This window comes from Microcaecilia unicolor, chromosome 3, assembly GCF_901765095.1.
Source record: "Microcaecilia unicolor chromosome 3, aMicUni1.1, whole genome shotgun sequence".
NCBI classification, from domain to species: domain Eukaryota; kingdom Metazoa; phylum Chordata; class Amphibia; order Gymnophiona; family Siphonopidae; genus Microcaecilia; species Microcaecilia unicolor.
The window spans coordinates 118,382,250-118,407,491 of record NC_044033.1 but is presented as its reverse complement, the minus strand read 5'-3'; the positions used below and the strand labels follow the sequence as shown (position 1 = coordinate 118,407,491).

The following is a 25,242-nucleotide window of genomic DNA, read 5'->3' as shown; positions in this document are numbered from 1 at the left end:
ATTCCCAAATTTACGCACGTAGTTATAGAATATGGCGCAATGTGCATAAATCTATACTTGGGGATTTACGCCATGTTTTCATTGGTGTAAATGGAGGCATATAATTTTAGGTGCTGGGATATCAACTAAGCGCATTCTATACTGCACCTAAATCTAGGTACCGCTTATAGAATACACATAGTCGGAGATGTTTACCATGTGGATTTTTTAGCCACCTTATATAGAATCTAGCCCATGTCTATCCAGGCTTATATAGTTTTTTCCTTTATCTCACAAATATTTTGGGTCTATTTCTTGAAACAACAAAAAACATTCAATATGCTATCTTGAATTTTATCCACAGCTCAATATGCAACCACTGCAATAAATGGATAGGTGAAATCATATCCCATTTAGTGCTCCTAGTCACCACCTTTAGCTACAAAATTTGTATTCTTTGAAATTTATCACGTCTTAGGTCGAAGTTAGAACTAGCATTAATTTCTGGCTTAACTACAATATTTCCGTTTTTTCTAGGTTAATCCTCAATCTAATTTAGGAATGAAATTTCTCTGCCTTTGTCGTCTTTGCATTTCTTTGCTTCTGTTTTTTATTTTATAGTTTATTATAAGCCACTCAGATGGTTATTCAATGGGCAGCATATCAACTACTAAATAACCTAGGAAACTTGAATATATATAAATCTAACCAACCTCTCAATTTTCACACACATTCTTCAACTGACCCTCGTACCTCCTCCAAACTTCAAATATAAGGCCACAAATCTGAATGTCATCTGTATAATGAAGGGTTGAAAGTTACACTGCCAGGTAACTTCAGCCGCCAAACCCAGAGAAATGCTAAAAAGTATTGAGGGAGGGGAGAGCCCTGTGGAACCCCCAAGGGCAGCTTCTGCAATTTTGAACAGCTCCCTTCCCTTTGCTACCAAGAACAAATGTCTACTGCACCCTAAAGCTATCTCTCAGATCCAAATTGTGGCAACCCCCCCCCCCCCCGAAGAGGATCAGTAATTCTGTCCCTCCACAATATACTGTATTCCTCTTATCATCCATCAGTATCAAAGTTTATGTTAAATCCTTCCCTACAGTTGAACTGCACAGTCAAGACCCTTAGCAAATTCCGAATGATCACATAAACGATCAGTGACAACACAAGACAAACATTTTTGCTGCAGTTGGTAAGTTCTATATTGATTGGTAGTTCATTACAGACCAAGGCGCTGTTAACCTTCTTTAATAAAGGTTTTATCCGAGGTGCTTTTAACTGTGCAAAAAATTCCCTACATGTAATTGACAAACATACAAGCTCCGGAACTGCAGTGTGGTCTGACAAGGTTTTGTCTCCTGGGGTGTTTGGGTTTTTTTTTTTTGTACATTTATATAAAATGAAGAGCTGATTGTGTTTGTGCTTATGTTTTGTTGCAAGTTTCATAACAAAGATCTCCAGAAGAGCTTTGGTACTATCTGCAGGAGAAATTCTGGGGCAATTGCTGTCTGATGCAGAAATTCTGAGCCAACTGTGCCTTCGATGCTGGATTTCAGGGTGACATCTTGAACCACCCTGGGAAGGGAGGCTGAAGAATTTTGTTAGGAAAGACTGCTGCAGCAAGAAGAAAAAAAAGGGATGATGATGGGGCCTCAAGGGCTGCTAGTGGCCCCTGGCCCTTGTGATTGAAGATCACTGCCCTATTGGGATTTTGAAAGCTTTCAATAAATAACCAAAACTGCTCAACATAAATCCTACTATTCTGGAGAAACACCTGCACTTTCACATTCTCTCTTTCAGTTCCCTTGAAAACCAGTGTCAAAAATAATCAGAAAGAAGACCTGACTAAATCAGTAGGAGGATCTCATCATTCTTTATGTCCCCCTCTATGTGCTGGGAATTGAAAACCAAGCTCATATCTTAACATTTTCATAATTGCCCGAAGTCCTGTTGCCAGTTTGCACACTATGTCATCCTGCTTTAAGTTAAAATCTCTTTCTGCACCCTTTCACCCCTTCCCAGCCCCAGGCCCTCACAATTACCCTCAGATGCTGTTCTGCTATGGATTTATGGCCTGTCTCACTAAAACAGACTACCCAATAATTACCGTGGATTCTTTTGGATTCGTAATAAGTAAATGAAACCTTTTATTAGAGGAAGCTAAATTCTACAATGGTTAATATATATATATATATATATATATATATATATATATATATATATAGATATATATATATATATATATATGTTAGCACATATACAATAATTAGCTCTATAAACAACCATTACATCACTGGTCTCTACATCTAAGCAAGGCAAAGAGTTCTTAGACCAGGAAAGGAAGCAAGAATATACATTATACATACAATCATCACTGATCTCCATCATCCAGGTTCTTATTATCAGCTGGGGGGGGGGGGCGGTTACACAGCGAGAGCTAGGAGCTTTTTGGACCAGGAACAGCAAATCCTCTGCGCAGTCCTTATGTTACTCACAGATGACCCCACCTTACTGTGACAAGCCCTCCCTTTTTACAGGCTCTGAGCTCATGTCCCGAGCTAAGGAAAGTTACAGACAGCTTCTATGCTTACGTCTGTGGGAACGTGATCACGTGCTTTCCCAAGTCCAGGTGGCCAAGCTGGGCCTGGGAAACCAGTGCCATCCTCCCCTTTGCATACCAAATTAGTTAGGGCTGTGTCTTCTGCATTCAAGAAATTACTTTCGGTCAAAGACAAGATTACTTCAGAGTTCATTATCGAACAAAATCAGGGTTGAAAAGCAATCCTTTAAGGTAACACTTAAACAATCATTTTTAAACAGAATTACTTCTCAACAATACAGACCCCAAGTGCACTGGTCGTTCAAGACAGGGTTGAAAAACAATCTTTAAATTCACTCCCATTACAGATTCAAGAACCCTACCCTCCATATGGAAGCCTGACCTCTAGTGGTAAAATACAATATTACCGCTAGAAGTCTCTTTTTTTACACCTGAGGACACAAGTGGGAGCAAATGGGCACTGCTCCCACCTCACTACCTACCAGCCTGGGGACTGGTTTGGGGGGGGGGGGGGTCTTGCACCTGGCAGAGCAGCTGTGAGGTCCTTGGGCCCAGAAAGGATGTGATAGAGTCTGGGGGAGACTGCCATGTGTGGTTGGTTCCCCATTGTTCCCATCATGCTGGGCTGAGCCACAGCAGCTGCTTGTCCCTTTGGCCACAAGGAGGCAACTTTTATTTTGGCTTCTCCTGAGCTGTAGATCTCTAAGTCCCTGCTGCCACCCTATGTCATGCCTGAATCAACTGCCTCAGCTGGGAAAATTTTATAAAACTGTTCTGTAGTCTTTTATATGCAGATATACAAAGGCTTTTATTAAACTTTGCATGTAAAATGCATGCACATGGAGAATGTGCACCCACTTTTATGCACTCTGGACAAAATTCTATATGTGGTGCCGAAAAATGGAGCGCTAAGCTATAAACAGCATTCCGAGTTGGGCATTATTAATAGAATAGTGCCTAGTGCCAGGATCCATGCCTAACTTCTAAGCATGAGGATTTATACCAAATGAAACCCGTAAATCCCCACGCCTAAATTAGTGCAGATTGGGCATATTCTGTAACAGTGCATGCCAATTCTTAGAACGCCCATGACCCTCCTATGGCTATGCCCCCTTTTCAGAGATGTGAACTAGAATTTACATAAGCATCTTTATAGAATACGCCTAGCAAGATGCGTAAGTACATTCTAATTGTTGCTAATTACCACTGACAAATGATTATTATTGCCCAACTATCAGCGCTAATTGGTTCATTATTCAACTAAATTGCATGCAGAATCTGCGTGTATGTCCAAATTTCCACATGCAATTTTGAGTGCTGTATGTAGAATCCAGGAATCTATGTGTTGGCATTTCAAGGCATAATTTGGGCAGATGGATATGAGGTTATGATCCACACGTGTATTTTATAAAACGTACATGGACAACAAATGATCGTTGGAAGCTGGAGAAAGCTTCGGAAAAACCAGGAACACAAGATGATCATCAAATCACAAAAACACTTTATTTCTGGTACTTGCAGAAATTTTGCAAAGTCAAACATGACACCGTATTTCGGTACATAGTGCCTGCCTCAGAGGTCATAAGTTTTTGATGTATTCGTGGCATAGTATTTTTCACTGAAGCTTGCTACAGGAGCATTGTGAAAAGTTCTTTTTAAAGACCATTTTAATAACTACAAAAGTACATAAGTATTGCCATACTGGGACAGATCGAAGGTCCATCAAGCCCAGCATCCTGTTTCTAACAGTGACCAATCCAGGTCACAAGTACCTGGCAAGATCCCAAAACAGTACATTTTATGCTGCTTATTCTAGAACTAAGCAGTGGATTTCCCCGAGTCCATTTTAATAATGGTCTATGGACTTTTCCTGTAGGAATTCAAAGGCTGAGAAGATGTATAATATAAGATGTTTATTAAGGTATAAAGACTCGACACAACATTGTGTTTCGGCCGTTGGTCCTGCATCAGGAGTCTTGTTATCAAATACCTTGGGAGCTAATGCAGTACTCCAGTGCAAGTGCGTAGTCCATCGAAACAACTAAGAACGCTTACCTCCACAGTGGTCTTTTTAAAGACCTTCTTTGTCTTGAGGATTGTCTTCATCAATAGCTCCCAAGGTATTTGATAACAAGACTCCTGATGCAGGCCTAACAGCCGAAACACAACGTCTTTATACCTTAATAAACATCTTTATTATTACATCTTCTCAGCCTTTGGAATCCTTGGTCGTCCTCCCACTTTTATCTCATTGTGTTGTTGTCCGTGGGCTGTCTAGAGTTCTCCGTCTTTTGATGGATTTCTTTCCTTTTTCTGTAGGAAGCCATTCAAACCTTTTATAACCCCGCTAAGCTAATGGCTTTTACTACATTTTCTGGCAACGAATACCAGAGTTTAATTACACGTTGAGTGAAGAAATATTTTCTCCAACTCGTTTTAAATTTACTACTTTCTAGCTTCATTACGTGCCCCTTAGTTGTAGTTTTTGGAAAGCATAAACAAGTGATTCACTTCTATCTGTTCCACTGCACTCATTTTATAGACCTCTATCATATCTCCCCTCAGCCGTCTTTTCTCCAAGTTGAAGAGCCCTAGCCGCTTTAGCTATACATAGAAGCAGTACCACTTACACACAGAAAAACTCACTGCTTCCACATGGAAATGCCAGCACTTTCACATAGAAGCTGCTGAGTTATGCTGCTCATTTTTCAAAAAATGTATTGTTTTTGATGCTAGAGGATTTGCCAATTGAAGGCGGGCCCAAGATCAAAGTGGGTGGGCCAAACATTTCATGTGCACTACCACCATAGCCCTGCCACCACTCAAAGCAAAACCGAAATTAACTTCTGCCTCCTCTCCCAGCACCCTCCCCTCCCCACCAAAGTAAATGAAATACCTGTGCTGGCAGGGACCTCCTTCCCACCAAACAAGTTTACTTCTTGGTGACTGCAAACACTGTCCCCGAACCGCTGCTGCCAGACGCCAGCCTCTGCCTATGTTCATTTTTGCGAGTGAGTGAAAACTGAGCATATGCATGGTGGAAGGGCCTGCGGCTGGCTATAGCAGCTCAGGGGCAGAGCTGGCAGTTGCCTAAGAAAGCTCGTTTGGCAGGAAGGAGGTCTTCGCCTGGCAAGGCTCGGGGATCCCCACCAGCCACACTAAGGGAGATGGAATTTGGGTGGGCCTGAGCCCAAAATGGCCCACCCAAGCTGACCTGGGGCTATGCCACTGGTCTGCAGTCCCGGAGTTTCACCAAAACACTTTTCTCCACAATTCAAATCCACACAATCCATACCAGGTTTTTGTTCCCAGGAAGTCTCTGTCCAAAATGGCCAATTTCAAAGCTAAACAAAAAACTACTTTATCTCAGGTAATGAATTTGGAGAATTAGAGGTCAAACAATGTTTCCTAAGGAGGACAGGATAATCTCACAAGCAAGTCCTTTGTTTCCTCCCACTCTTTAAGCCAGAAGCAAATGTTCAACAAGGAGTTTGGGCTTTACTTTTTTGGCTCAGTTCAAGTTTGTCATAATCAACAAGTCCCAAGCATTCCAAATGTCTTTTAATACGTGCACAAAACCAACAGCTTCATACAAGATATCACAGACTTTCTGAATAAATTGAAAAATATCAAGCAACTACCACCTAACACCCTTCTGGTCACGATGGATTTAGAATCACTATACAGCAACATTCCACATGCGGATGGCATAGCTGCATGTGGTAAACTCCTAACACACATCCACACTGGACCATCAATACTCACCAGAAACTATTACAAAATTAATCAATTTATTTTAACTCACAACTACTTCCGCTTTAACAGTGATCTATCTACAAGTAATGGGCACTGCGATGGGCACCAGGACAGCACCCCAATATGCCAACCTTTTTATAGCTGAGCTGGAAGAGACATTTCTGAATACACACCAGACCAAACCCCTAAAATACTACTGGTACATCAATGACATTTTTATGATTTGGACGGAGGTGAAGAATCTCTGAAACAATTTCACTCTTCCTTCAATACATATCATCCTACAATCAGATTTAAAATTGACTACTCCCCAGAAAAAGTCAATTTTTTGGACACCACGGTCTCAATCAGTGACGACTGTATACAAACATCTGTATACAAGAAACCCACAGATAGATGCAGCTACCTCCACAACTCCAGCTTCCATCCTGCACATACAAAAAGATCCATCATTTACAGCCAAGCCACAAGATACCACCGTATCTGCTCTGACCCAGGGGACAGAGACAGACACCTTAAAGCCTGACTGCATCCTTCAAACAGAAAGGCTACAACCCCAAAATAATCTCCAAAATATTGCCTCCTCCCTCAAACACCCAGGGAAAATCTGCTACAGCACAAGGAGAGAAAAACCACAGACAGGATCCCCCTGGTAGTGACATACAATCTAGAGCTGGAAAAACCGAGGAAAATCATAAGAGATCTACAACCTTTGCTCCAGGAGGATGAATTACTGAAGGAAATATTCCCATCCCCACCAGTACTGGCCTTCCGACAGCCACCCAACTTAAAACACAAGCTTATCAGAAGTAAACTGCCAACACAGACTGAAAGGGAACAGAAAGGCACACGTCCTTGTAATATATCTAGCTGCAAACTATGCCAAAACATTTCACAGGACCCCACAGTCATGCACAAAGGAAAGATATTCAACATAAAGGAATCTTTCACATGCTCATCTTCCAATGTGGTATATATCATTCTGTGTAAAAATGCAACAAAGGTTGTTATATTGGAGAAACAGGCCAGATGCTTAAGACAAGATTCTATTTACATAGACATCACATGAACAATACTGCCTAGGGCCCCAACCCCAGTGGGACAGCACTTTACAGAACCAGGACACCGTACCAGTGATTTCATAGTGAGAATACTGAAAGGTAACTTTAAAACAATACAGGAATGTAAAACCTTTGAAATCAGAATGATTGAATATTTTGACACCCAACGGACAGGACTTAACAAGGATCTGGGTTTTCTAGCCCACTAAAACCATAAGTTGTATTTCACTGCTTATCACCCTCCCCTCCCCTCCCCACAAACAGCCTGCTAGACTATGGAATGCTTTGAAGTCCCCATGCACATCTCCTACCCACCCTGCTAGACCATCTATGAGGGACTGTTATATACACTGTCAGCTGACACATTTGCTTATTTCTGATCTGATGAAGGGCAACCTTCGAAAGCTAATCAAGAAATGTATTATGTCCAATAAAAAAGGTATTATCTTATTTTCTTTTCCATGTTTTAATTTTGTTTGATTTCTATTGAATACTTGCCCTTCAAGTCCTCAATATCAGGGTTCTTTGCAATTCCAGTGCCTTTTTTCGCTGCTCTTTTATTGCTTCCTCAAGGTAGGGCAGAAAGAGTTTAAAGTACCCCTTTTCCCATTTCCCTTCTATGTATCCTTCAGTTTTTTCTTGCAATAGTAATTTTTAAAAGTCCTTTCTCAACAGAAGCTCCAGGTCACAACCATATACAGTGTTGCCTGCAGCCTACCACCCACTTGCCTTTTATGTTTTGATTATGATCACCAGGCAGCCACCTAGGCTGGTTATTAAATAATTGCAAACTGAAATTGAAAGTAACAGTTTAAGCTGAAACTCACTCTGCTATAACCTCCATTAGCTCCTCAAGACACAGCGCCCATTCCTCCAGCAGCTTAGAGGAAGTGTTTCTAAGCTGCTCTGCTACCTGTCTGAAGTACACCTTCTGCCCAAGGTGTACTTAGCTGCCCTTCCTCTTTCCAGCCTCTCTTTGGTTCTAGCACATATCACTTCAAGGAGGTTAGACTGAGAACAGGAGATGTCAAAAAGCTGAAGCTGACCCAGCCGTGCAACTGCCATCTCGGTACACCCAAAACAAAGCTGCTGTATCTGTGCTGCCATTGTTTATTGTTGGTAGCATTTTTATTTGATCTCACTTAATATAACATGCTGGCTTGTGCAGCATACGGATGTACACAGAGGAACTGTCAGAATGGAATAACCTTCCATTGTAGTAATTTGTTCTAAAATAATCAGTGTGCCATTTGGAGGATAGTTATAGACACTCCCTAGCCTATCAGGCATTTATTCATGCAGAAAGTTTTTCACCAAAATAGACATCATGTTATTAGAATCAGGTGCTCAACATTCAGAGTTTCTATTTATAATACAATGGTTTTTTAAAAACATTAATCAGGTTGAAACCTGGGAGCATTTAACATCTTTTTTTTCCTGTGGGTACATCAAAAGAAAAATATGGCATGCTGGAACTTGCTCCTTTTGTTCTGTGGAATGCAGTGGTATATTACAAATGCACTTGCTTTTTTTATTACTACTATTTCAAAGACAGGTATTGAATAATGAGGGAAGAGCTTCCTTCATACAGAAGTTCTGTCCAGAGTCAGTCTACATGTGCCAATAATTTCCACTTATGTTGTATATATTTATTTCTTCTTCAAGTCTGTTTGGTGATAAAAGGCTTAAAAAAAATCTTTGTCTCCTGGTTGTGTGTTTGTATATAGATACGTGTAATTTCATTGCAGGTAAACAATACACCACCAAAATATAGTAGCAAGCAGTACACTATTAGCTACCAAGTTCATACAAAGTTATGGCCTCTTTTATCAAGCCACTCAGTAATGCCAACGAAGCCAATTCAAAGTGAATGGACTTTGTCAGCATTACTATACCGGGAAACACTAACGTGTTTGATAAAAGAATCCCTAAATTATGTTCAGTGGAAAATAAATCTGTTGTCTGCCTGCTATGTGAATATTTCATCACTTTTTCATTATTACTACCAGTATTACATATTTTGGGCATTTGCTTTAAACTTTGATTGTTTTGTTTATCCAGACCTTACATGCACATGGTATTGCTTGTTAAACCCAAAGGTGAAACCTAAGGGTGGTTAAACAATTTGGTATAAACTGTGTTGTTTACGACTTTACTCATTTTGTACTGCTATGGGGCCTATTGATCTGTACATCTGTTGTGTTATTTTAGTGGGTGGAAACAGTTGGGTGGGCTTATAGAGAGGGAGGGGAGTGCAGGAGGGGAAGAGTTCTTGGGGTATGTTCTATGTAAATGTTCATACTGTGCCATGTTGGATGGTTCACTGGTTTTTCTTGATCTGTATGAAGCTTATCTACCAACGTTGTGCTTTGAATAAAGATGATTGAAACATAAAAAAAAGTTTTGGAGCCGACACACTGACAGAAGCGAGACCACCCGTATGGATTGCTGAAGTTTCTTCGCTTTTTTTTCCTTGTTCCCCTATTATGTCTCATACTAAGAGAAGGGAACAGTAAGGGCTTTACCATTACTTGCCCTTACTTCCTCCCCAATACAGCAAACCCTTCGCATGGGTTCTGCTTTAAGCGTTGAGGGAGCAATCTTGACGCTCCAGGAACATGAGACAATGCTCTCACCTCCTGATGCCGAAGCACCACCATGCCCCACCATGACTCGGGAAGAGAAGACGGGCCCTATCCTTGCAGAAGTCGCACAGATTGGGGCCAGTGGTAATGGCTTTTCCTCAGAGAGTTCAGCAGTGGTACTTGCGACCTCAGATAGGAAGAGATTGTCGAACCCTCCCGTGGTGGTTACGTTAGACACCCTCTGGAAGGCAATTGAGAGACTGAATTCCTCAGTTACAAAGTCAACTCAGAAACTGCGAATCTTGTTTCTACAGTGGAGCAGCTCTCCAAGTCGATAGATAATTAAAGCAGGACTTTAATGATCAGGTACAAAAGTCTCAAATTGATGTTTTCAATATTAAGGATATATGGCAGAAGTCATGAAGGATAATTTGATTATACATCAAAAAACTGAACAAATTGAAAACTATAATAGACATTTGAATCTGAGGATATTAAATTTTCCAAGGCCTGTTGGAGTCCTTCCATTAGCATTGTTTAACAAATACCTCATTAAAAATTTAAAGATTCCCTCTCAAAATTCCTCCTATAAATAAGATATATTTTCTGCCTATGAAGAAGCTAGGAGGGTCTCCTGAAGAACTGGAACAGGCCCAGAAGGAAGAGAAATTTAATGATTTAAGAGACATTTCCTTGATTTTAGAAGACTTTATCAATCAGAAGTAACTAACAGGGCCACACTATTGGTTTCATTCGTATTTGAGCAAGATTTTAATGCAATCTTGAAACTGTACTTTAAGAAATCCTATCAAAAGTTATGCGGGCAAAAGTTGTGGATATTTCCTGATGTTACCAGATCCACTCAAGATAGATGAAAAGTTTTATGGACATGAGAAGAAGTAAAGACTTTGGGGGCTACTTTTATTCTAGCTTATCCCTGTAAATGTATATGTTTTCTTTGTACCAGATCAGCTTAGAGCTTCTATAGACCTGAAGAGGGTGACTGGAAAAGTAACATCTGCTTAATTGGCTGTATATGGAAATCTAGCTGTGGGTAATTGGCTTGGGCTTTACTTACTCATTTATATATACCTATTGATTTCTTTGACTTATTTGCCACTCTCCTGCTATTGGTGGTCTTTTTTTTACTCTGTATAAGAGAACATGTTGTAGTTTTTCCTTTGTTGCATGTAACAAGTTTTACACTTGTGTGACATAAATAGAAAGAATAAATAAATATAATAAAAAAGTTTGGAAGTACTCTGTAGTTGTTGTTTACTTTTGCAATGTGTGTATGGATACCTGTTCTGGTGTGTGCATGTGGTAATCTTTGAATAACTGTCTATACTTATGACTATGATTTCTGAATATGCAGCATCATTGAAGGTCAGACTTTTAAATGCCCTGGGGCCATTTTACAGAGCTCTTCCGGGACTACCGCTGGCGCAACATGGCCGCCAGCGGTAGTCCCACCCCAAGCGTGTGCCATTTCTGGGAGAAAAAGAAAACCCCTGGAAATGGCTTGCACGACGATAACCCGGCGATAATTGGGCATCAGCGTACCCTGCTCCACCCATGCGAACGAACCTCTTGTATTTACATGCTATCCAGTTGATATTTGTGGAGGCGTATTTTTAAAGCACTTAGCCTTAAAAGGTTCCATAGGTAAGTGCTTTGAAAATATGCCTCAAAGTGATTTAAACAGACAGAATAGGCTCCTGCATGCTTAAATTACTTAATGCATAATCCCTGATATTCAGCAGCACTAAAGTGGCAGTGCAGCCGAATATCGGGAAGGTGAGAGGCGGTACAGGGGGCGATGTTAGGCAGGTTATAGGGGTTATTCAGGTGCTGGCAATATTCAGCACTAGCACTCTCATAGCTAAGTGGACAAATTCAGAACAGCTCAAAAGCTGTCCTAATTCAACGCGTTTACCTATGTGGGTGCTGGGACTGAACATTAGCCGGCACCTGCATATGTCTTTTTTGCTTTAGTACCATGATTCTCCTCCTCCCCCCCCCCAGAAGCCCCCCTTCCTCCCTCTCCCCCCCTCCCCCACCATGTACAAGTCCCCCACTCCCGACCCCTTGGCAGTCTAGGTAGCCCCCCCCCCCCCCGGGACTACCTCTGCTATCTGGTGGTCTAGTGGGGCATTGGGGACAGGAGCACAGCACCCTTGCTCCTGCCCCTTGGAAATGGCTGCCACGACCTTTTGCAGCAGCTCGCTGTATTGTGTAGGTTGCTGTGAGAGGTCGCGGCAGCCATGTTCTCAAGCCAGCTGCAAGGGGGCTGTGCGCCTGCTCCCAATGCCCCACTGAACCACCAGGGAGCACAGATAGGCCAAGGACCTACCTAGAGAAGTGGGGGGATTAGGGTTGGGAAGGAAGGAGGGGCTATCTGGGGGGACCAGGAAGGGGATCATGGCACTAAACTTTATCTGGGTCCCAGCCAATATTTGGTCGGGGCCTGCAAAACTGTCTTCTGCAGGCCCCAGTTGAATATTGGCCAGGCACACATAAGCTCCAGTGATCAGGGCTCTTTCTATTATCTCCGGATATTCAGTGCAGGATATGGCGTGGCACTGAATATTTGGGGACTAATCTAGCTGGCAACAGTTTACGTTTATAAAAATGCTAACTGTTGCCAGCTGAATATCGGTCAGAGTGTTAACTATGTGCTCTCTTACTGAACAGCACTCACTCTGCTTCCACTTAACGTGCTTAAGTAAACACTTACCTGTGAAAGTGCTAGTATTCTGTACGTTTACACATGCAAATGGCACATAAATGTGGGTATCCTGTTATAGAATTGTCCTTCAAATGATAAATCATAGTGCTACAGTTTTCTACAAAGAAGTGAGTTGTTTGCAGCAGTACTTTTGAAAACACATTCGCAGTCATCTATGACAGTATTTCCCAACTTCTTCAAGCCAGGTACTCCCAAGTCAAACAAATTTCAACCGAGTATTCTAGAGCTGCGATCAGCTCTAACAGATGAACATTCCAAAAATTGAGATTCTAATCACAAAACAGAAAATAAATGTACACTTTCTACCTTAGTTGTCTGGTCATTTTATTGTTCTAATCATGTTGGTCCAAGTATTTGGTTTCTGCTTTTCTCTATCTTAATTTAACTCTTTTGCCAGGGTCTCCCGTCCATTTGACAATTCTTCTCTCTTCATGCCCATCATCCATCTCCCTTTTCCGTGTCCTAATCTTCCCCATTCCCAGTATGTGTGTTTTTACCCCCCCAGCTATCCAACATCTCATCTGTCCCCCACCTCCCCAATTCAATACAGCCCCTCTGTCTCTCTTGCCCCCACGATCCACAATTGACCCTTTCTCTTCCCCAAATCAACATTTCCCCTTTCTCTTGTCAACATCCAATGCTGCCTCATCTCTCCTCCCCCACATATAGCAAAACCCCTTTTTCCCCTCCAACCACTGTCCTTTCCTCCCATCCCCCACTATCCAGCATCACCTCATCTCTTCCCCTCACCCCACCATCCTGCTCTCTCTCTCCCTGGGTCCCCACCCCAGTCACCACTACCATTGCCCATATCGCTTTCCTTCTTCATCCACTACAAAGGCTGCCCCATCTCTCTTTCTTTTTCCTACCTACCCCTGGTCACTCATTCCTTCACCAACACCTCCATCCAACCCTTCACTGCAGCCCTGCCCTGTATGATGTAACCACTTGTTTTGGAGGGGCAGGATCGATAGAAGCCACCAGTGCAGCGCACAAAGCTATGGCCCAGAGCCTCACTTCAGTTTGTTTGCACGTGCAGCCATGGAGTCAGAGAGGCAGCAGGTGAGGGAATGGGTAAGTGGCAGGGAGGGAAAGACACAGTTTCTAGTTCTTGGTGCCACTGCAGACACAGGGAGGCAATGGTCCTGTAGGTAAGCAAATGGTGTCATAATGGGGAAGGCAGTGGTTGGGTATTGAGAGAGTGCCGGTTTTCCAAGCTGATGTGTCATGTACCCCTTGGTATGATCTATGATACCCCACAAAACTCTTCTGAAAAACTGTTTATCTGTATAATAATGTGTGATTTTAGACTAATGTTATTCTGAAATGACTGTTCTGGGCACTCTTTCCTCTCCTTTTTAGTTTAACATGTAGGGAGAGACTGGTAAACATTTGATTTTGTAAATTGTTTTACAAATTCTAATGACATGCCATCACCACTGATTCATGTTAAATTATTTTAAGAGAATGTCTCATAGATCTGGCAGAGCTCCTAGATAAGAAATTGGCAGTATTTAACTATCAGTATCCTGAACCATCCAATCACCCCTACTGTGTTGTATAAGAATTATTTATAAATTATAAGAGATTTATGATCTGCTCATGTTATGAAATAAAGTTCTTTTAAAGTTGTCAATCAAATAAAGTTTGTGTAACGCTATCAATGCATGTTTGCACTGTAACAAAGGTCAGGAAGGGAAGGAAATTGCAGAGATGCCAAGGGTGGCCCATCCCAAAGCTGGATATTTACCATCACTATGCTGGAAAATGCTGGAGGTTTTTCTCATAGGTCTCAGCCATGTCTAAAACTAGATGTACGTTTCAAAAACTGACATAATTTAATCAATAAATAGACAATCAAGTTATTTTTTTCTACTTTTTGAGGTCTGACCATTTTATTTTCTAATCATGTTGGTCCCAGTCTCTGATTTCTGCTTTCCTGTCTTTTGTTAACTCTCTTGCCACAGTCTCTTTCTCCATTTGGCATTTCTTTTCTACGTCCACCAGCCATCTTCCCTCGTTGTCGCTTTTCGCCCTGTCCAGTATTTCCTGTGTCCCTGCTCCTATTCTCCTACCATGTTGAGCACCCCCCTTCTCTGTGTCCATATTCTTGCCTTGTCCAGCATCACCTTTGTGTCCCTATCCCTTACATGTCTTTTATCATCTCTCTGTATCCCTACCACCCGTGTGTCCAGCATTGTCTCTCTGTGTCTCTATCCATTCCCCTAACATGTCTAACAACACTCCTCTATATCCCTATCTCTCCCCATATCCAGAACCTCTTTATTCCCTTTTTCCTGCCCCCTCCCCTAGTTCATCTCTCCATTTCTCTTCCCTTCCTCCCCCCTGGGAATTCAGCAAATGTTCCTGTCTCTCCTGCCCCTCCCCCCCAAACCGTTGTGGGGCCAGTATATCTCCCTATTCCTCTACCCTCCCCCCCCCCCCCCCCCCCCCCCAGAAAGGTCCTGGCTTCCTTTCCTGCCCCACTCCCACAGGATGGGTCCAGTATTTCTCCCTCTTCCCTGCAGATCCCAGTATCATTTAGCTCTCTCCCCCCCCCTAGGTATGGCAGCTCTTTCCTTTCCTTTGCTCCCCCCTCCTCAGAGTAAGGCAACTCTCTCTCTTTCTTTGCGCCTCCCCGGTTCGGGATCTCTGCTGCTACTGGTGCTCTAGGGTATGAAGCTTGAAGGACCCGGGGAGTGTGACTGAGTGAGAAAGAGAGAGATGTCGAACCAGGGAGGGGAGGCACAAGGGAAGGGAGAGAGCTAACTTACCACAGAGGGCGAGGAGTAAGGTGCCAGTGCTGGAGGGAAGGGCAGTTTTGCATGTGAGCTGGCGAAGGGGGCCAAATGTATGTGGCTTGGTATGTCTGAAGTTAAGAAGGAGGAAGACAAAAAGGGTAGGGAGACAAAAGCAAAGGAGATGGAGACATGGAACATAAAAATGTGAAAAGAGAGACCTTCTTTATGGATCCAATTAAAGGGAATAATAAATAGTACAGTGAATGTTTGCTGTAATGTATTTATATATGGAACACAGGAAGGGGATAACCTAACAAATGAAACTTCAGTGAACTGAGATTTCAATTGCTCATAATTCTACATATGGACATAGGGTGAATAAGGTATTTTTTTGTTACATTTGTACCCCACGCTTTCCCACTCATGGCAGGCTCCCCACGGTCACCATCTCCCTTGTTTTCTTTTTTCCATCTCCTATTTCCAGCATCTCTCTCTTAACACATCTCTCTCGCCCTCTTTCTCCCAGCAAATCTTCCTGCACTCCTGGAACCCTCCCCACCCCCACGGTCCCCAATCTCTTTCTTTTTCTCCTGCCAAATTTTCCTTCATTCCTGAACCCTCCACTCCCACAGTCCCTGTTCTATCTCTCTTCCTCCCGGCAGATCTTGATGCACTCCTGAACCATCACCCTCTGTGGTCCGCGTTCTCTCTCTCTGCCCCTCTGACCTTGCCTTTAGCGCTGCCTCTTTCACCTGCCTGAAGCCTCTCTGTAATGTTCCACTCAGAAGAGGCAGGACCTTCCAGAGGCTTCAGGCGGGTGAAAGAAGCAGCGCTAAAGCCAAGGTCAGAGGGCCGAGAAGGGCAGGTAGAGAGAGTGAACACAGTCCACAAGCGAGGGCTGCAGCTTTCCATTCCAACAGACCATTTCTTCTGGGCCCCAGTGCTGCTGTCCAGAGCCTCTCTTGTCTTGTCCTGGACACAAAGTGTCACAGACTTATACCTTCAAGGTTACTTCCCGGTCACAGGTGTGCAGCTCTGCCTTCCCCACACCTCTTGGCAGCCTTGGGAGCTCTTCAGCCCAGGTGAGCCTGCAAAATGAAGCAATGTTGGATCATTGTGGGTGAGGGAGAGAGACCTGTCAATAGTGCGTGTTAAAATTTTTAATGCACGCTAAATATAACATGTTAATCGCATTATTAACACGTTTAATGTGCAGCCCTAATAGTTTGTCATAACATCAGAGTTTTAGGGATTACATTGAGACACTGCCTCTTGAAGGAATTGTTTTCATAGTATGTTGGCTGAAGGCAAGTGGGAATTGTAAGAGAGAAGAGAGCAGACTGGCTGCGGGCCTCTGTGGAGGCATAGGGAACATCTACAAACACTTCATTAAATCCGCTTTAATTCAGTTGCCTAAGAGACCTATCTTTCTATCTATCTATCTATCTATCTATAAACACACTGAAGTTTACACTGTTTAATCGTCTTGCCAAGTTATTCTTTGGCATTTGATACATACATATATTTTGCTGACCTTTCTGCATGTTGCAAACATTATAGACTCAGGCCCCACCCACTTTAGTCTCTCCAAATAGCTGACCGCCGACCGCCATTGGAAGCACCTATGTATAAAACTGCCTCCTATGTGCCTAAGACAGCCTAAGTATACATGTACTGTGCTGTCAAAAGCGCATATTGCTCAAGCACAGTTACATTCCAGGAGCGCTTACTCCCGACTATTTCATATGCACTAGGTCTTCTGAAGATAGTGAAGGGTCACATGGAGGACAAAATGGACAGTAATCGGGTCCAGCAGTTCCTACAGGGAGTGGACACTTTGCAGTGCATGTCTGTATATACAGTCAACAATCAGAACAAAGCTCAAAGGGAGTTATGCACTGGCAGTCTAGTGGCTAAATCTTAACTCCTCTATCCACAGATTTTTAGAAATTAGACAGGCCACCTAAATTGCCTGAAACAATCTCTATAATTGTGGGGCAAATTATGGGAGGGGCGAAGGTGGTACCACAATCTGTTCAGTGGCGATATTTAGGTATTTGAACTAGTTTATATCATTCTTCTCAAACATTTATTTTGTTTGAATAGAATTCCACTCTCTGCAGATCCCTCTCTCTTAGTTCTGGGATGCTACATGGTTCTATATTAGCCTAATCCTTGTCAGTTGTTTTTATTTCTCCCCTTTATCTATTTTTATTCGAGTTTTGGTATTATTTTTATGCCAATGGTGTACAGTTCTTGACTTTTACTGATTCTTCAGCTCCTGATCTAAATAATTTCAATTCTTGTCTGGAAGCTGTTGCCAACAGACTTCAGTTCATAAAGCTAAAATTAAATCCTGGAAAGCTGAAGGCAATATATTAGGAGGAAGAAGTCTCTGCTTAATTCTTTAGATATTATCTTAGATTCTCTTTTATTATTTATTTATTAGGATTTGTTTACCACCTTTTTGAAAGAATTCACTCAAGGCAGTATACAGTAAGAATAAATCAAACATAAGCAATAGACAATTACAGCAGTAAAATATTCAAATAACAAAACAAAGTATGGCATAGCATACTACTTACAATGTCAACACACATACTTACAATGTCAACACAGTATGTAATAGAACATTTTAATAGACAGCGTAGGTTATAAGCAAAGATGGAACATATATAGAGGGGCGTTTTCGAAAGGGACGTCCAATTTTGATGAGAACGTCCTTGCAAAATGTCCCCATCCAGAAGGGGGAAACCAGTATTTTTGAAACAAGATGGACGTCCATCTTTGTTTCGATAATACAGTCAGGGACGCCCAAATCCTGAAATTTGGTGGTCCTTAGAGATGGTCGTCTCTAGACTTGGTCGTTTCTGATTTTCGGCAATAATTGAACACCAAGGCCATCCATCTCAGAAACGACCAAATGCAAGCCATTTGGCTGTGGGAGGAGCCAGCATTTGTAGTGCACTAGTCGCCCTGACATGCCAGGACACCAAACCGGGCACCCTAGATGGCACTGCAGTGGACTTCATAAATTGCTCCCAGGTACATAGCTCCCTTACCTTGTGTGCTGCGCCACCCAAAACCCACTACTCCCAACTGTACACCACTACCATAGCCCTTATGGGTGAAGGGGGCAACTATATGTGGGTACAGTGGGTTTCTAGTGGTTTTGGAGGGCTCGCTGTTTCCTCCACAAACGTAACAGGTAGGGGGTCCGCCTGCCTGAAGTGCACTGCACCCACTAAAACTGCTCCAGGACCTGCATACTGCTGTGATGGACCTGAGTATGACATCTGAGGCTGGCAATCAATATTTTGAAGATGTTTTTGAGGGTGGGAGGGGGTTAGTGACCACTGAGGGAGTAAGGGGAGGTCATCCCCGATTCTCTCCGGTGGTCATCTGGTCATTTTGGGCACTTTTTTGTGCCTTGGTCGTAAGAAAAAACACAACAGGTAAAGTCGTCCAGTGTTCGTCAGGGACGTCCTTGTTTCTTTCGATTATGGGTCGAGGACGTCCTATTGTTAGGCACGCCCAAATCCCGCCTTTGCTACGTCTCCCGATACGCCCCCTTGAACTTTGGCCGGCCCTGCGATGGAAAGCAGTGGGCACATCCAAAATCGCTTTCGATTATACTGATTTGGACGACCCTGTGAGGAAGTCCATCTTCCATTATGTCGAAAGATGGTCGTACCTTCTCTTTCGAAAATGAGCCCAACAGATAGGTAAGAGAGTAAGAGGAGCTAGAAAATAAGGGGACTAAAGAAAGTTGCAAGAGGTCAGACAGATGATTAAATGTTATCTCATTTTAGGGTAGGAGTGGATACACCTGTCCTGCTGCGTATGAGCAGTAATGGTGAAGGTGGTTTTTCTTTAGCAAAGGGTGAACCACTGCCCTTTTCATGATGTTTCCCATTAGAAAGGAGTTCACAATTTTAGTGGCACATTCTATGAGTCTAATCCTTGCCTGCTGCACTATCTTTGATGGGAAGGCGTCAAGGGAGCAGGTAGTTGGTCGAAGATCTCTTTAGGATTTTGTCAAGGCTCTCCTTGGTTATTGGGTTAAAAGTGTTCCATATGTCTCTGTCAGAAAGGGGCGAGTCTGTGCACTCCTGGTTAACTGATTGGAGGCTGGGTGGGATTGCCTGTAAATCCTGGTGGAGACTTTTGTTGGCAAAGCATGCAGCAAAATCATTGCAGTTCAGTTTTAACTGGGAAGGATAGTTCTGCTGTGGGGGAAACAGTAGGCTGTTTACTATACTGAACAGCTGATTGGTTGAATTGGCGGCCTGTTCAATGCACTGAGAGAAATATTGTTTTTGGTTGCTGTTAAGGCTTGGCGATACTTTGTCATGTGCTTCCTACAGTTTAGCCTGTCTTCATCCAGGTGAAATTTCCACCATCTCCTTTCCAGTTTTCATTAATTTATGTTTAAGGATCCTAAGTTCTGGAGAAAACCAAGGTGAGCGTTTGTGAGTGGGGCATAAGACCTTTGTAGTGGTGCAGCTTTCTCTATGGTCTTCGCTATGTGTGTATTCCAAATGCCAACTGTTCTGACACTGCAGTTGTCTTTTCATCCACATGTGGATAGTCCAATGCCTCTAGGAATTTTTTTTAAATTTATATTTATTGATTTTCATTGTTATACAAAGATAATCTTTGAAAGATACACCAATATGTAGCAAAATATTAAGAAAAAAAGCTAGAAAACAGAAGAAAACAAAATTTTCTATTACACACACAAAACTATTGGTTAAACAGTCCACTATTACGGGAAAGATATCATGATGTAATCAATATACCAAAGAAGTTGGCTAAACAATGAAACTTTTTCCTAAAGAAAGTAAGCAGGAGGTTACCCCTATCAAATAAAATGAGACCGCTGCATATCTGAGAGTGTTCCTTGTTACTTTGCATATTAAGAAATGTACGTAACGGTTCAAAGAAAATATATCTCTTATCTCTCAAAGTTAATAAACACTTGCAAGGAAATCTTAATTGAAAACAGCCTTAATGTCCAAAGATTCTTGCTTCATATCCAGGAATTTTTTCCTTCTCTGTTGTGTCCATCTAGAAATATCTGGGAATATTGAAACTTTACTGCCTTTAAATTCTGATATTTTTAAAATAAAGTCTTAATAAGGCTTCTTTATCTTGTAGAAATACAAATGAAACAATTAGGTTTCCCTAGTTTCAATATTCTCTTTTGTTCTCTAGGAAATTCTTAATGGTCACCTTTTTTTTTTTGTCTCTGACCTCCTTCCAAATAGAGACTTGCATGAGAACGGGGTTTGCGGGGACAGAAGCAGTTCTGCGTGGTTTCCTGTGGGGATGGACGTGGTTCCTGCAGGGTTCCCATGGAAGTGTATGCTGCACTTGTGCCAGCCTCTCACTACCGAGGTACTAAGTTCTATGAGTGCTGTCTCCTCCTCCTCCTTGCCTAACCGAGATTGGATAGCAGCTTAACCGAGATTGGATAGCAGAGCCGGGTAGTGGGAGGCGGGGCTGGAGGTTGGGAGGCGGGGATAGTGCGGGGCAGACTTATACGGTCTGTGCCAGAGCCAGTGGTGGGAGGCGGGACTGGAGATTGGGAGGCAGGGATAGCGCTGGCAGACTTATACGGTCTGTGCCAGAGCCGGTTGGTGGGAGGCGGGGATAGTGCTGGGCAGACTTATACGGTCTGTGCCCTGAAGAGCACAGGTACAAATCAAAGTAGGGTATACACAAAAGTAGCACACATGAGTTGTCTTGTTGGGCAGACTGGATGGACCGTGCAGGACTTTTTCTGCCGTCATCTACTATGTTGTACTATGTTAACTGCACAAATGCGTACAGTCTCCATAAAGGAGGTGGTAGAGACACATATGGTGATGGAATTCAAAAATGCATGGGATGAACACAGAGGATCTTTAATTAGAAAATGGAAGTTATAAAAAACCTAAACTTAAATGGCTGCATGTGTGTGGATGTGTCAAGTGACACTTAGATGGTGACTACGGCTGTGATGGGCTGTGTCTCATATATGGCAATCTGGTTTAGGATGGGGCTGGAAAGGGCTAAGACAGCAACTTTAGTGGCTGGAACATGAGGACAGTGCTGGACAGACTTTTATGGTCTGTTTCCCGTTAATGAGAAGACAAATAGGCTGGAGTGGGCTTCAATGACAACTCCAGCAGTTAGAACATAAGGATAAGGCTGGGCGGACTTCTATGGTCTATGTCCCAGAAACACCAAATGCCATAATCAAGTATATAATATCACGTTCATTGTTGATTTAATTATGAATTGATAATGAGCGTGACTATTGGGCAGACTGGACCATTCAGGTTTTTATCTGCTGTCACTTACTATGTTACTATTAATCGCAGACCTCAGCTCTGACACAGGCACAAGCATCAGATATCACCTGACCTACTGGCGCATGCATGTGACAACCTCTCAGCACACAGTGCCAGTGAATCAGAGACAAGTCTTACATGTGCGCACCAGAGAGTTCCAAGTCCTAACTTCTGTTCCTTCCAAGCTTGCAGTGCTGTGGGTCGAACCCAGAGAGAGACTTAGAGAGCTGACCAGAATATATTTTTATGTACCATTACATTCTTGCAGGGGATGGGTGGGAACAGGTTACATTCTTGCAGGGATGGGTTAAATTCTTGTGGGGATAGTTAAGAGTCCAGTGGGAGCGGGAGGGGATGGGTAAGATTCCAGCGGGGATGGGCAAGATTTCTGTCCCCGTGCAACTCTCTACTTCCCAACTCTGGGAGGTACCATTTGTTTCAGGTGATCACTTAGGGAAAATGTAATTAGAAAATGGTCTGACCATGATAGGGGTGTTATTTCAATACTGCTATCCCAGAATTCTGGGATGTCAACCCCTTTGTAAAACACCAAATCTAGTATGTGTCCCTTTTCATGGGTTGGAGAATTGATCCCCTGTGTGCATCCTAGTGCTGTCATCGTGTCCAGACAAACAACTGTGGTGGTATTTGGGGATTCAATTTGTAGACTGAAATCTCCCATGATCACCATCCTAGGATAATCGAGGGTCACTTGAGTAATCAGGTCTAGGAGTTCTTGCATAGGTAATGTGTTGTCATGAGGTGCCAAGTATACCATGAGTAGCCACATTGGTTTCTCCTCTTCAAGCTGGATTAAAAGAGATTATGATTTATTTAGCTGGGGGATGGAGATTCTGTGCAGTCTGATTGTATCCCGAATCAAGACTGCTACCCCTCCACCCCATCTTCTTGGTCTTGGTTGATGTTGGATATTGAAACCTGTTGGGCATAGTTCAGCCAGTGGTAACCTGTCAGTTTCATCTAGCCAGGTTTCACTTATTCCTAGGATGTCAAGATGCTGTTAATGTATGACATCATGGATCACTGAGGATTTCTTTCCAGCTGATCTGGCATTCACCAATCCATAGTTTCCAAGGGTGGTCTGGGGGTGCTGGTGGTAGCTTAAGTGTGGCAATGAGGTGATCTTTTAAGTACTGATATACAGGTGTTTGACCTCTTGCACTTTTGCCTTCTCTTTGGTTGGTGGGGATTATAGTTTCCTCTCCCACACACCACTGAGATCCCAGATATCTCTTTGTCTGTTGGACCAAGGCACATTCTTTGTGTCAGAAGCTAGTTAGGCAAATTTCACTGGGTGGAACTAAAGTCCACCCTGTGGATTAGTAGTCTTACTAGTTGGCAATGTAGGATTAAGGCAATGGCTGTACTTATCACTTCTATGTGAATTTCTTTGGAGACTTAATGCAGAGGAGGTTGATGGTGGACTTTATTTTTAATGGAATGTAACAGATTCAGAATCTTAGAAATAGTTATGTAGTTAAAATAAAATTTCAGTTCACAGATTGTAGGTATGCACACCGTAGTTTCTGGTTCTGATATCCTTGGATGGTCCAATTGGTGTAGGTTGCTGTAGGCTTTTCTTTGTTGTCCATGAGGAGACTTAGATGTAAATATAGATCCAGCTCAGATCACAGGATATGAAGAAGTTCTTTGTAATTTGAAGGGAAGATAGTTTCCTTCCTCCAGCCAAATAAATGAAGTTCGAAGTTAAATTGAGGACTAGAGCCTCAAAACAGGCTCAGCAGAAGTCTGCAAAGGTTTGAGTTGTAAATAAGCAAAGAGTGTATTACTTAATCTAAGTTGCAGAAGCCTGAAGTGAACACAACCAGCCCCAGCCTCAGACAGTGGGGCTTTGATTCTCACACTTTTACACTAGTTTAGAAATCATTCTACTTTCTTCATAAGATTCATTTTCTCTGTCCTTATGTAGATCTCAGGGGCACACTTATCAACATGGGCTACCATTAAGACACAGTATTTTACCATTAACGTAAGTATTTTTGCACAGGTCCTATTTTATGCAATGAGATGTAGTTACTAATAACTGGGGTTAACAGTGAAATAACACATTTTCTGCATTTGACACAGTAAATCACTCTGTACTATTGACAAGACTGAGTGAGATTGGTATTGATGGAGTTGTTTTGAATTGGTTTAGAGAATTTCTAACAAACATATCCTATTGTGATCACAAAAATAAAGTTCAGTCTGCAAGTTGGAGCTCTGTTAGTGGAGCGTTGCAGGCTCTGAATTATATCCCATATTATTTAACTTACACTTGTGTACACTAGGCCCTTTGTTTAAGGCACCGATTCTCAACTGTATATGTATGCAGATGGTATCTTTATTTTAGCTCCTGTTCAGAAAATCTTCATCAACATAGTCAATTTTGAAATGACTGTATAGATGTTATTGAACAATGAATTTGCAACTTTCTTGTACCATATTATCTGTTTATATGTTCCATTTTTGCTTACACCCTATGCTATTAAAATGTTTTATTGCGTATTGTGTTGACATTGTATGTAGCATACTACGCCATACTTTGTATTGTTGTTTGAATAATTTTGCTGCTGTAATTGTCTATTGCTTATGACAGTGCTGCATATGTCTAGAGGCGCTATAGAAATGATAATTAGTAATAGTAGTTTGACTTATTTTTGTTGCACACTGCCTTGATTGAATTCCTTCAAAAAGGTGGTAGATAAATCCTAACAACAATAATAATTAGGGCTGCACATTAATTGCAGTTAACGGAGCGATTAACGCATTAATTACAAATCATGAATTTGCAACTTTCTTGTACCATATTATCTGTTTATATGTTCCATTTTGCTTACACCCTATGCTATTAAAATGTTTTATTGCGTATTGTGTTGACATTGTATGTAGCATACTACGCCATACTTTGTATTGTTGTTTGAATAATTTTGCTGCTGTAATTGTCTATTGCTTATGACAGTGCTGCATATGTCTAGAGGCGCTATAGAAATGATAATTAGTAATAGTAGTTTGACTTATTTTTGTTGCACACTGCCTTGATTGAATTCCTTCAAAAAGGTGGTAGATAAATCCTAACAACAATAATAATTAGGGCTGCACATTAATTGCAGTTAACGGAGCGATTAACGCATTAATTACAAATCACGATTAAAAATTTGTGATTAATAATTTTCTACCTCCCTCTCATACTTTCCACTGCTGAGCATGGTCCGGCATTTTAGATGTTAGTTTAATTACTTATCTTAACTCACTGATTGCATTTGAGAGTCTCTGTAAGGGTGATTAACGTTCAGCTTTTACAAAATACTGTTCCTAGATTGATTTTCAGAGCGAAGAAATATGATTGAATTACTCCAGTCCTGAGGCTACATTGGCAGGCAAATACAAGCTTGGGTTTCCTTTAAAGTGGTTTGTATAATTTTAAATAATGGATGGGTTTTGAT

At 42.1% G+C, this 25,242-nt stretch overlaps 1 long non-coding RNA gene across 2 annotated transcripts in view; it reads right to left on the bottom strand.

Annotated features, from left to right (window-relative positions):
- LOC115464695 overlaps positions 1-25,242 on the bottom strand; it is a 58,565-nt gene that overhangs the window by 3,142 nt on the left and 30,181 nt on the right. For both annotated transcript variants that reach the window (XR_003941268.1, XR_003941269.1), the window contains exon 3: positions 16,438-16,525. This is a non-coding gene — a long non-coding RNA (uncharacterized LOC115464695). The remainder of the gene's footprint in view (positions 1-16,437; positions 16,526-25,242) is intronic.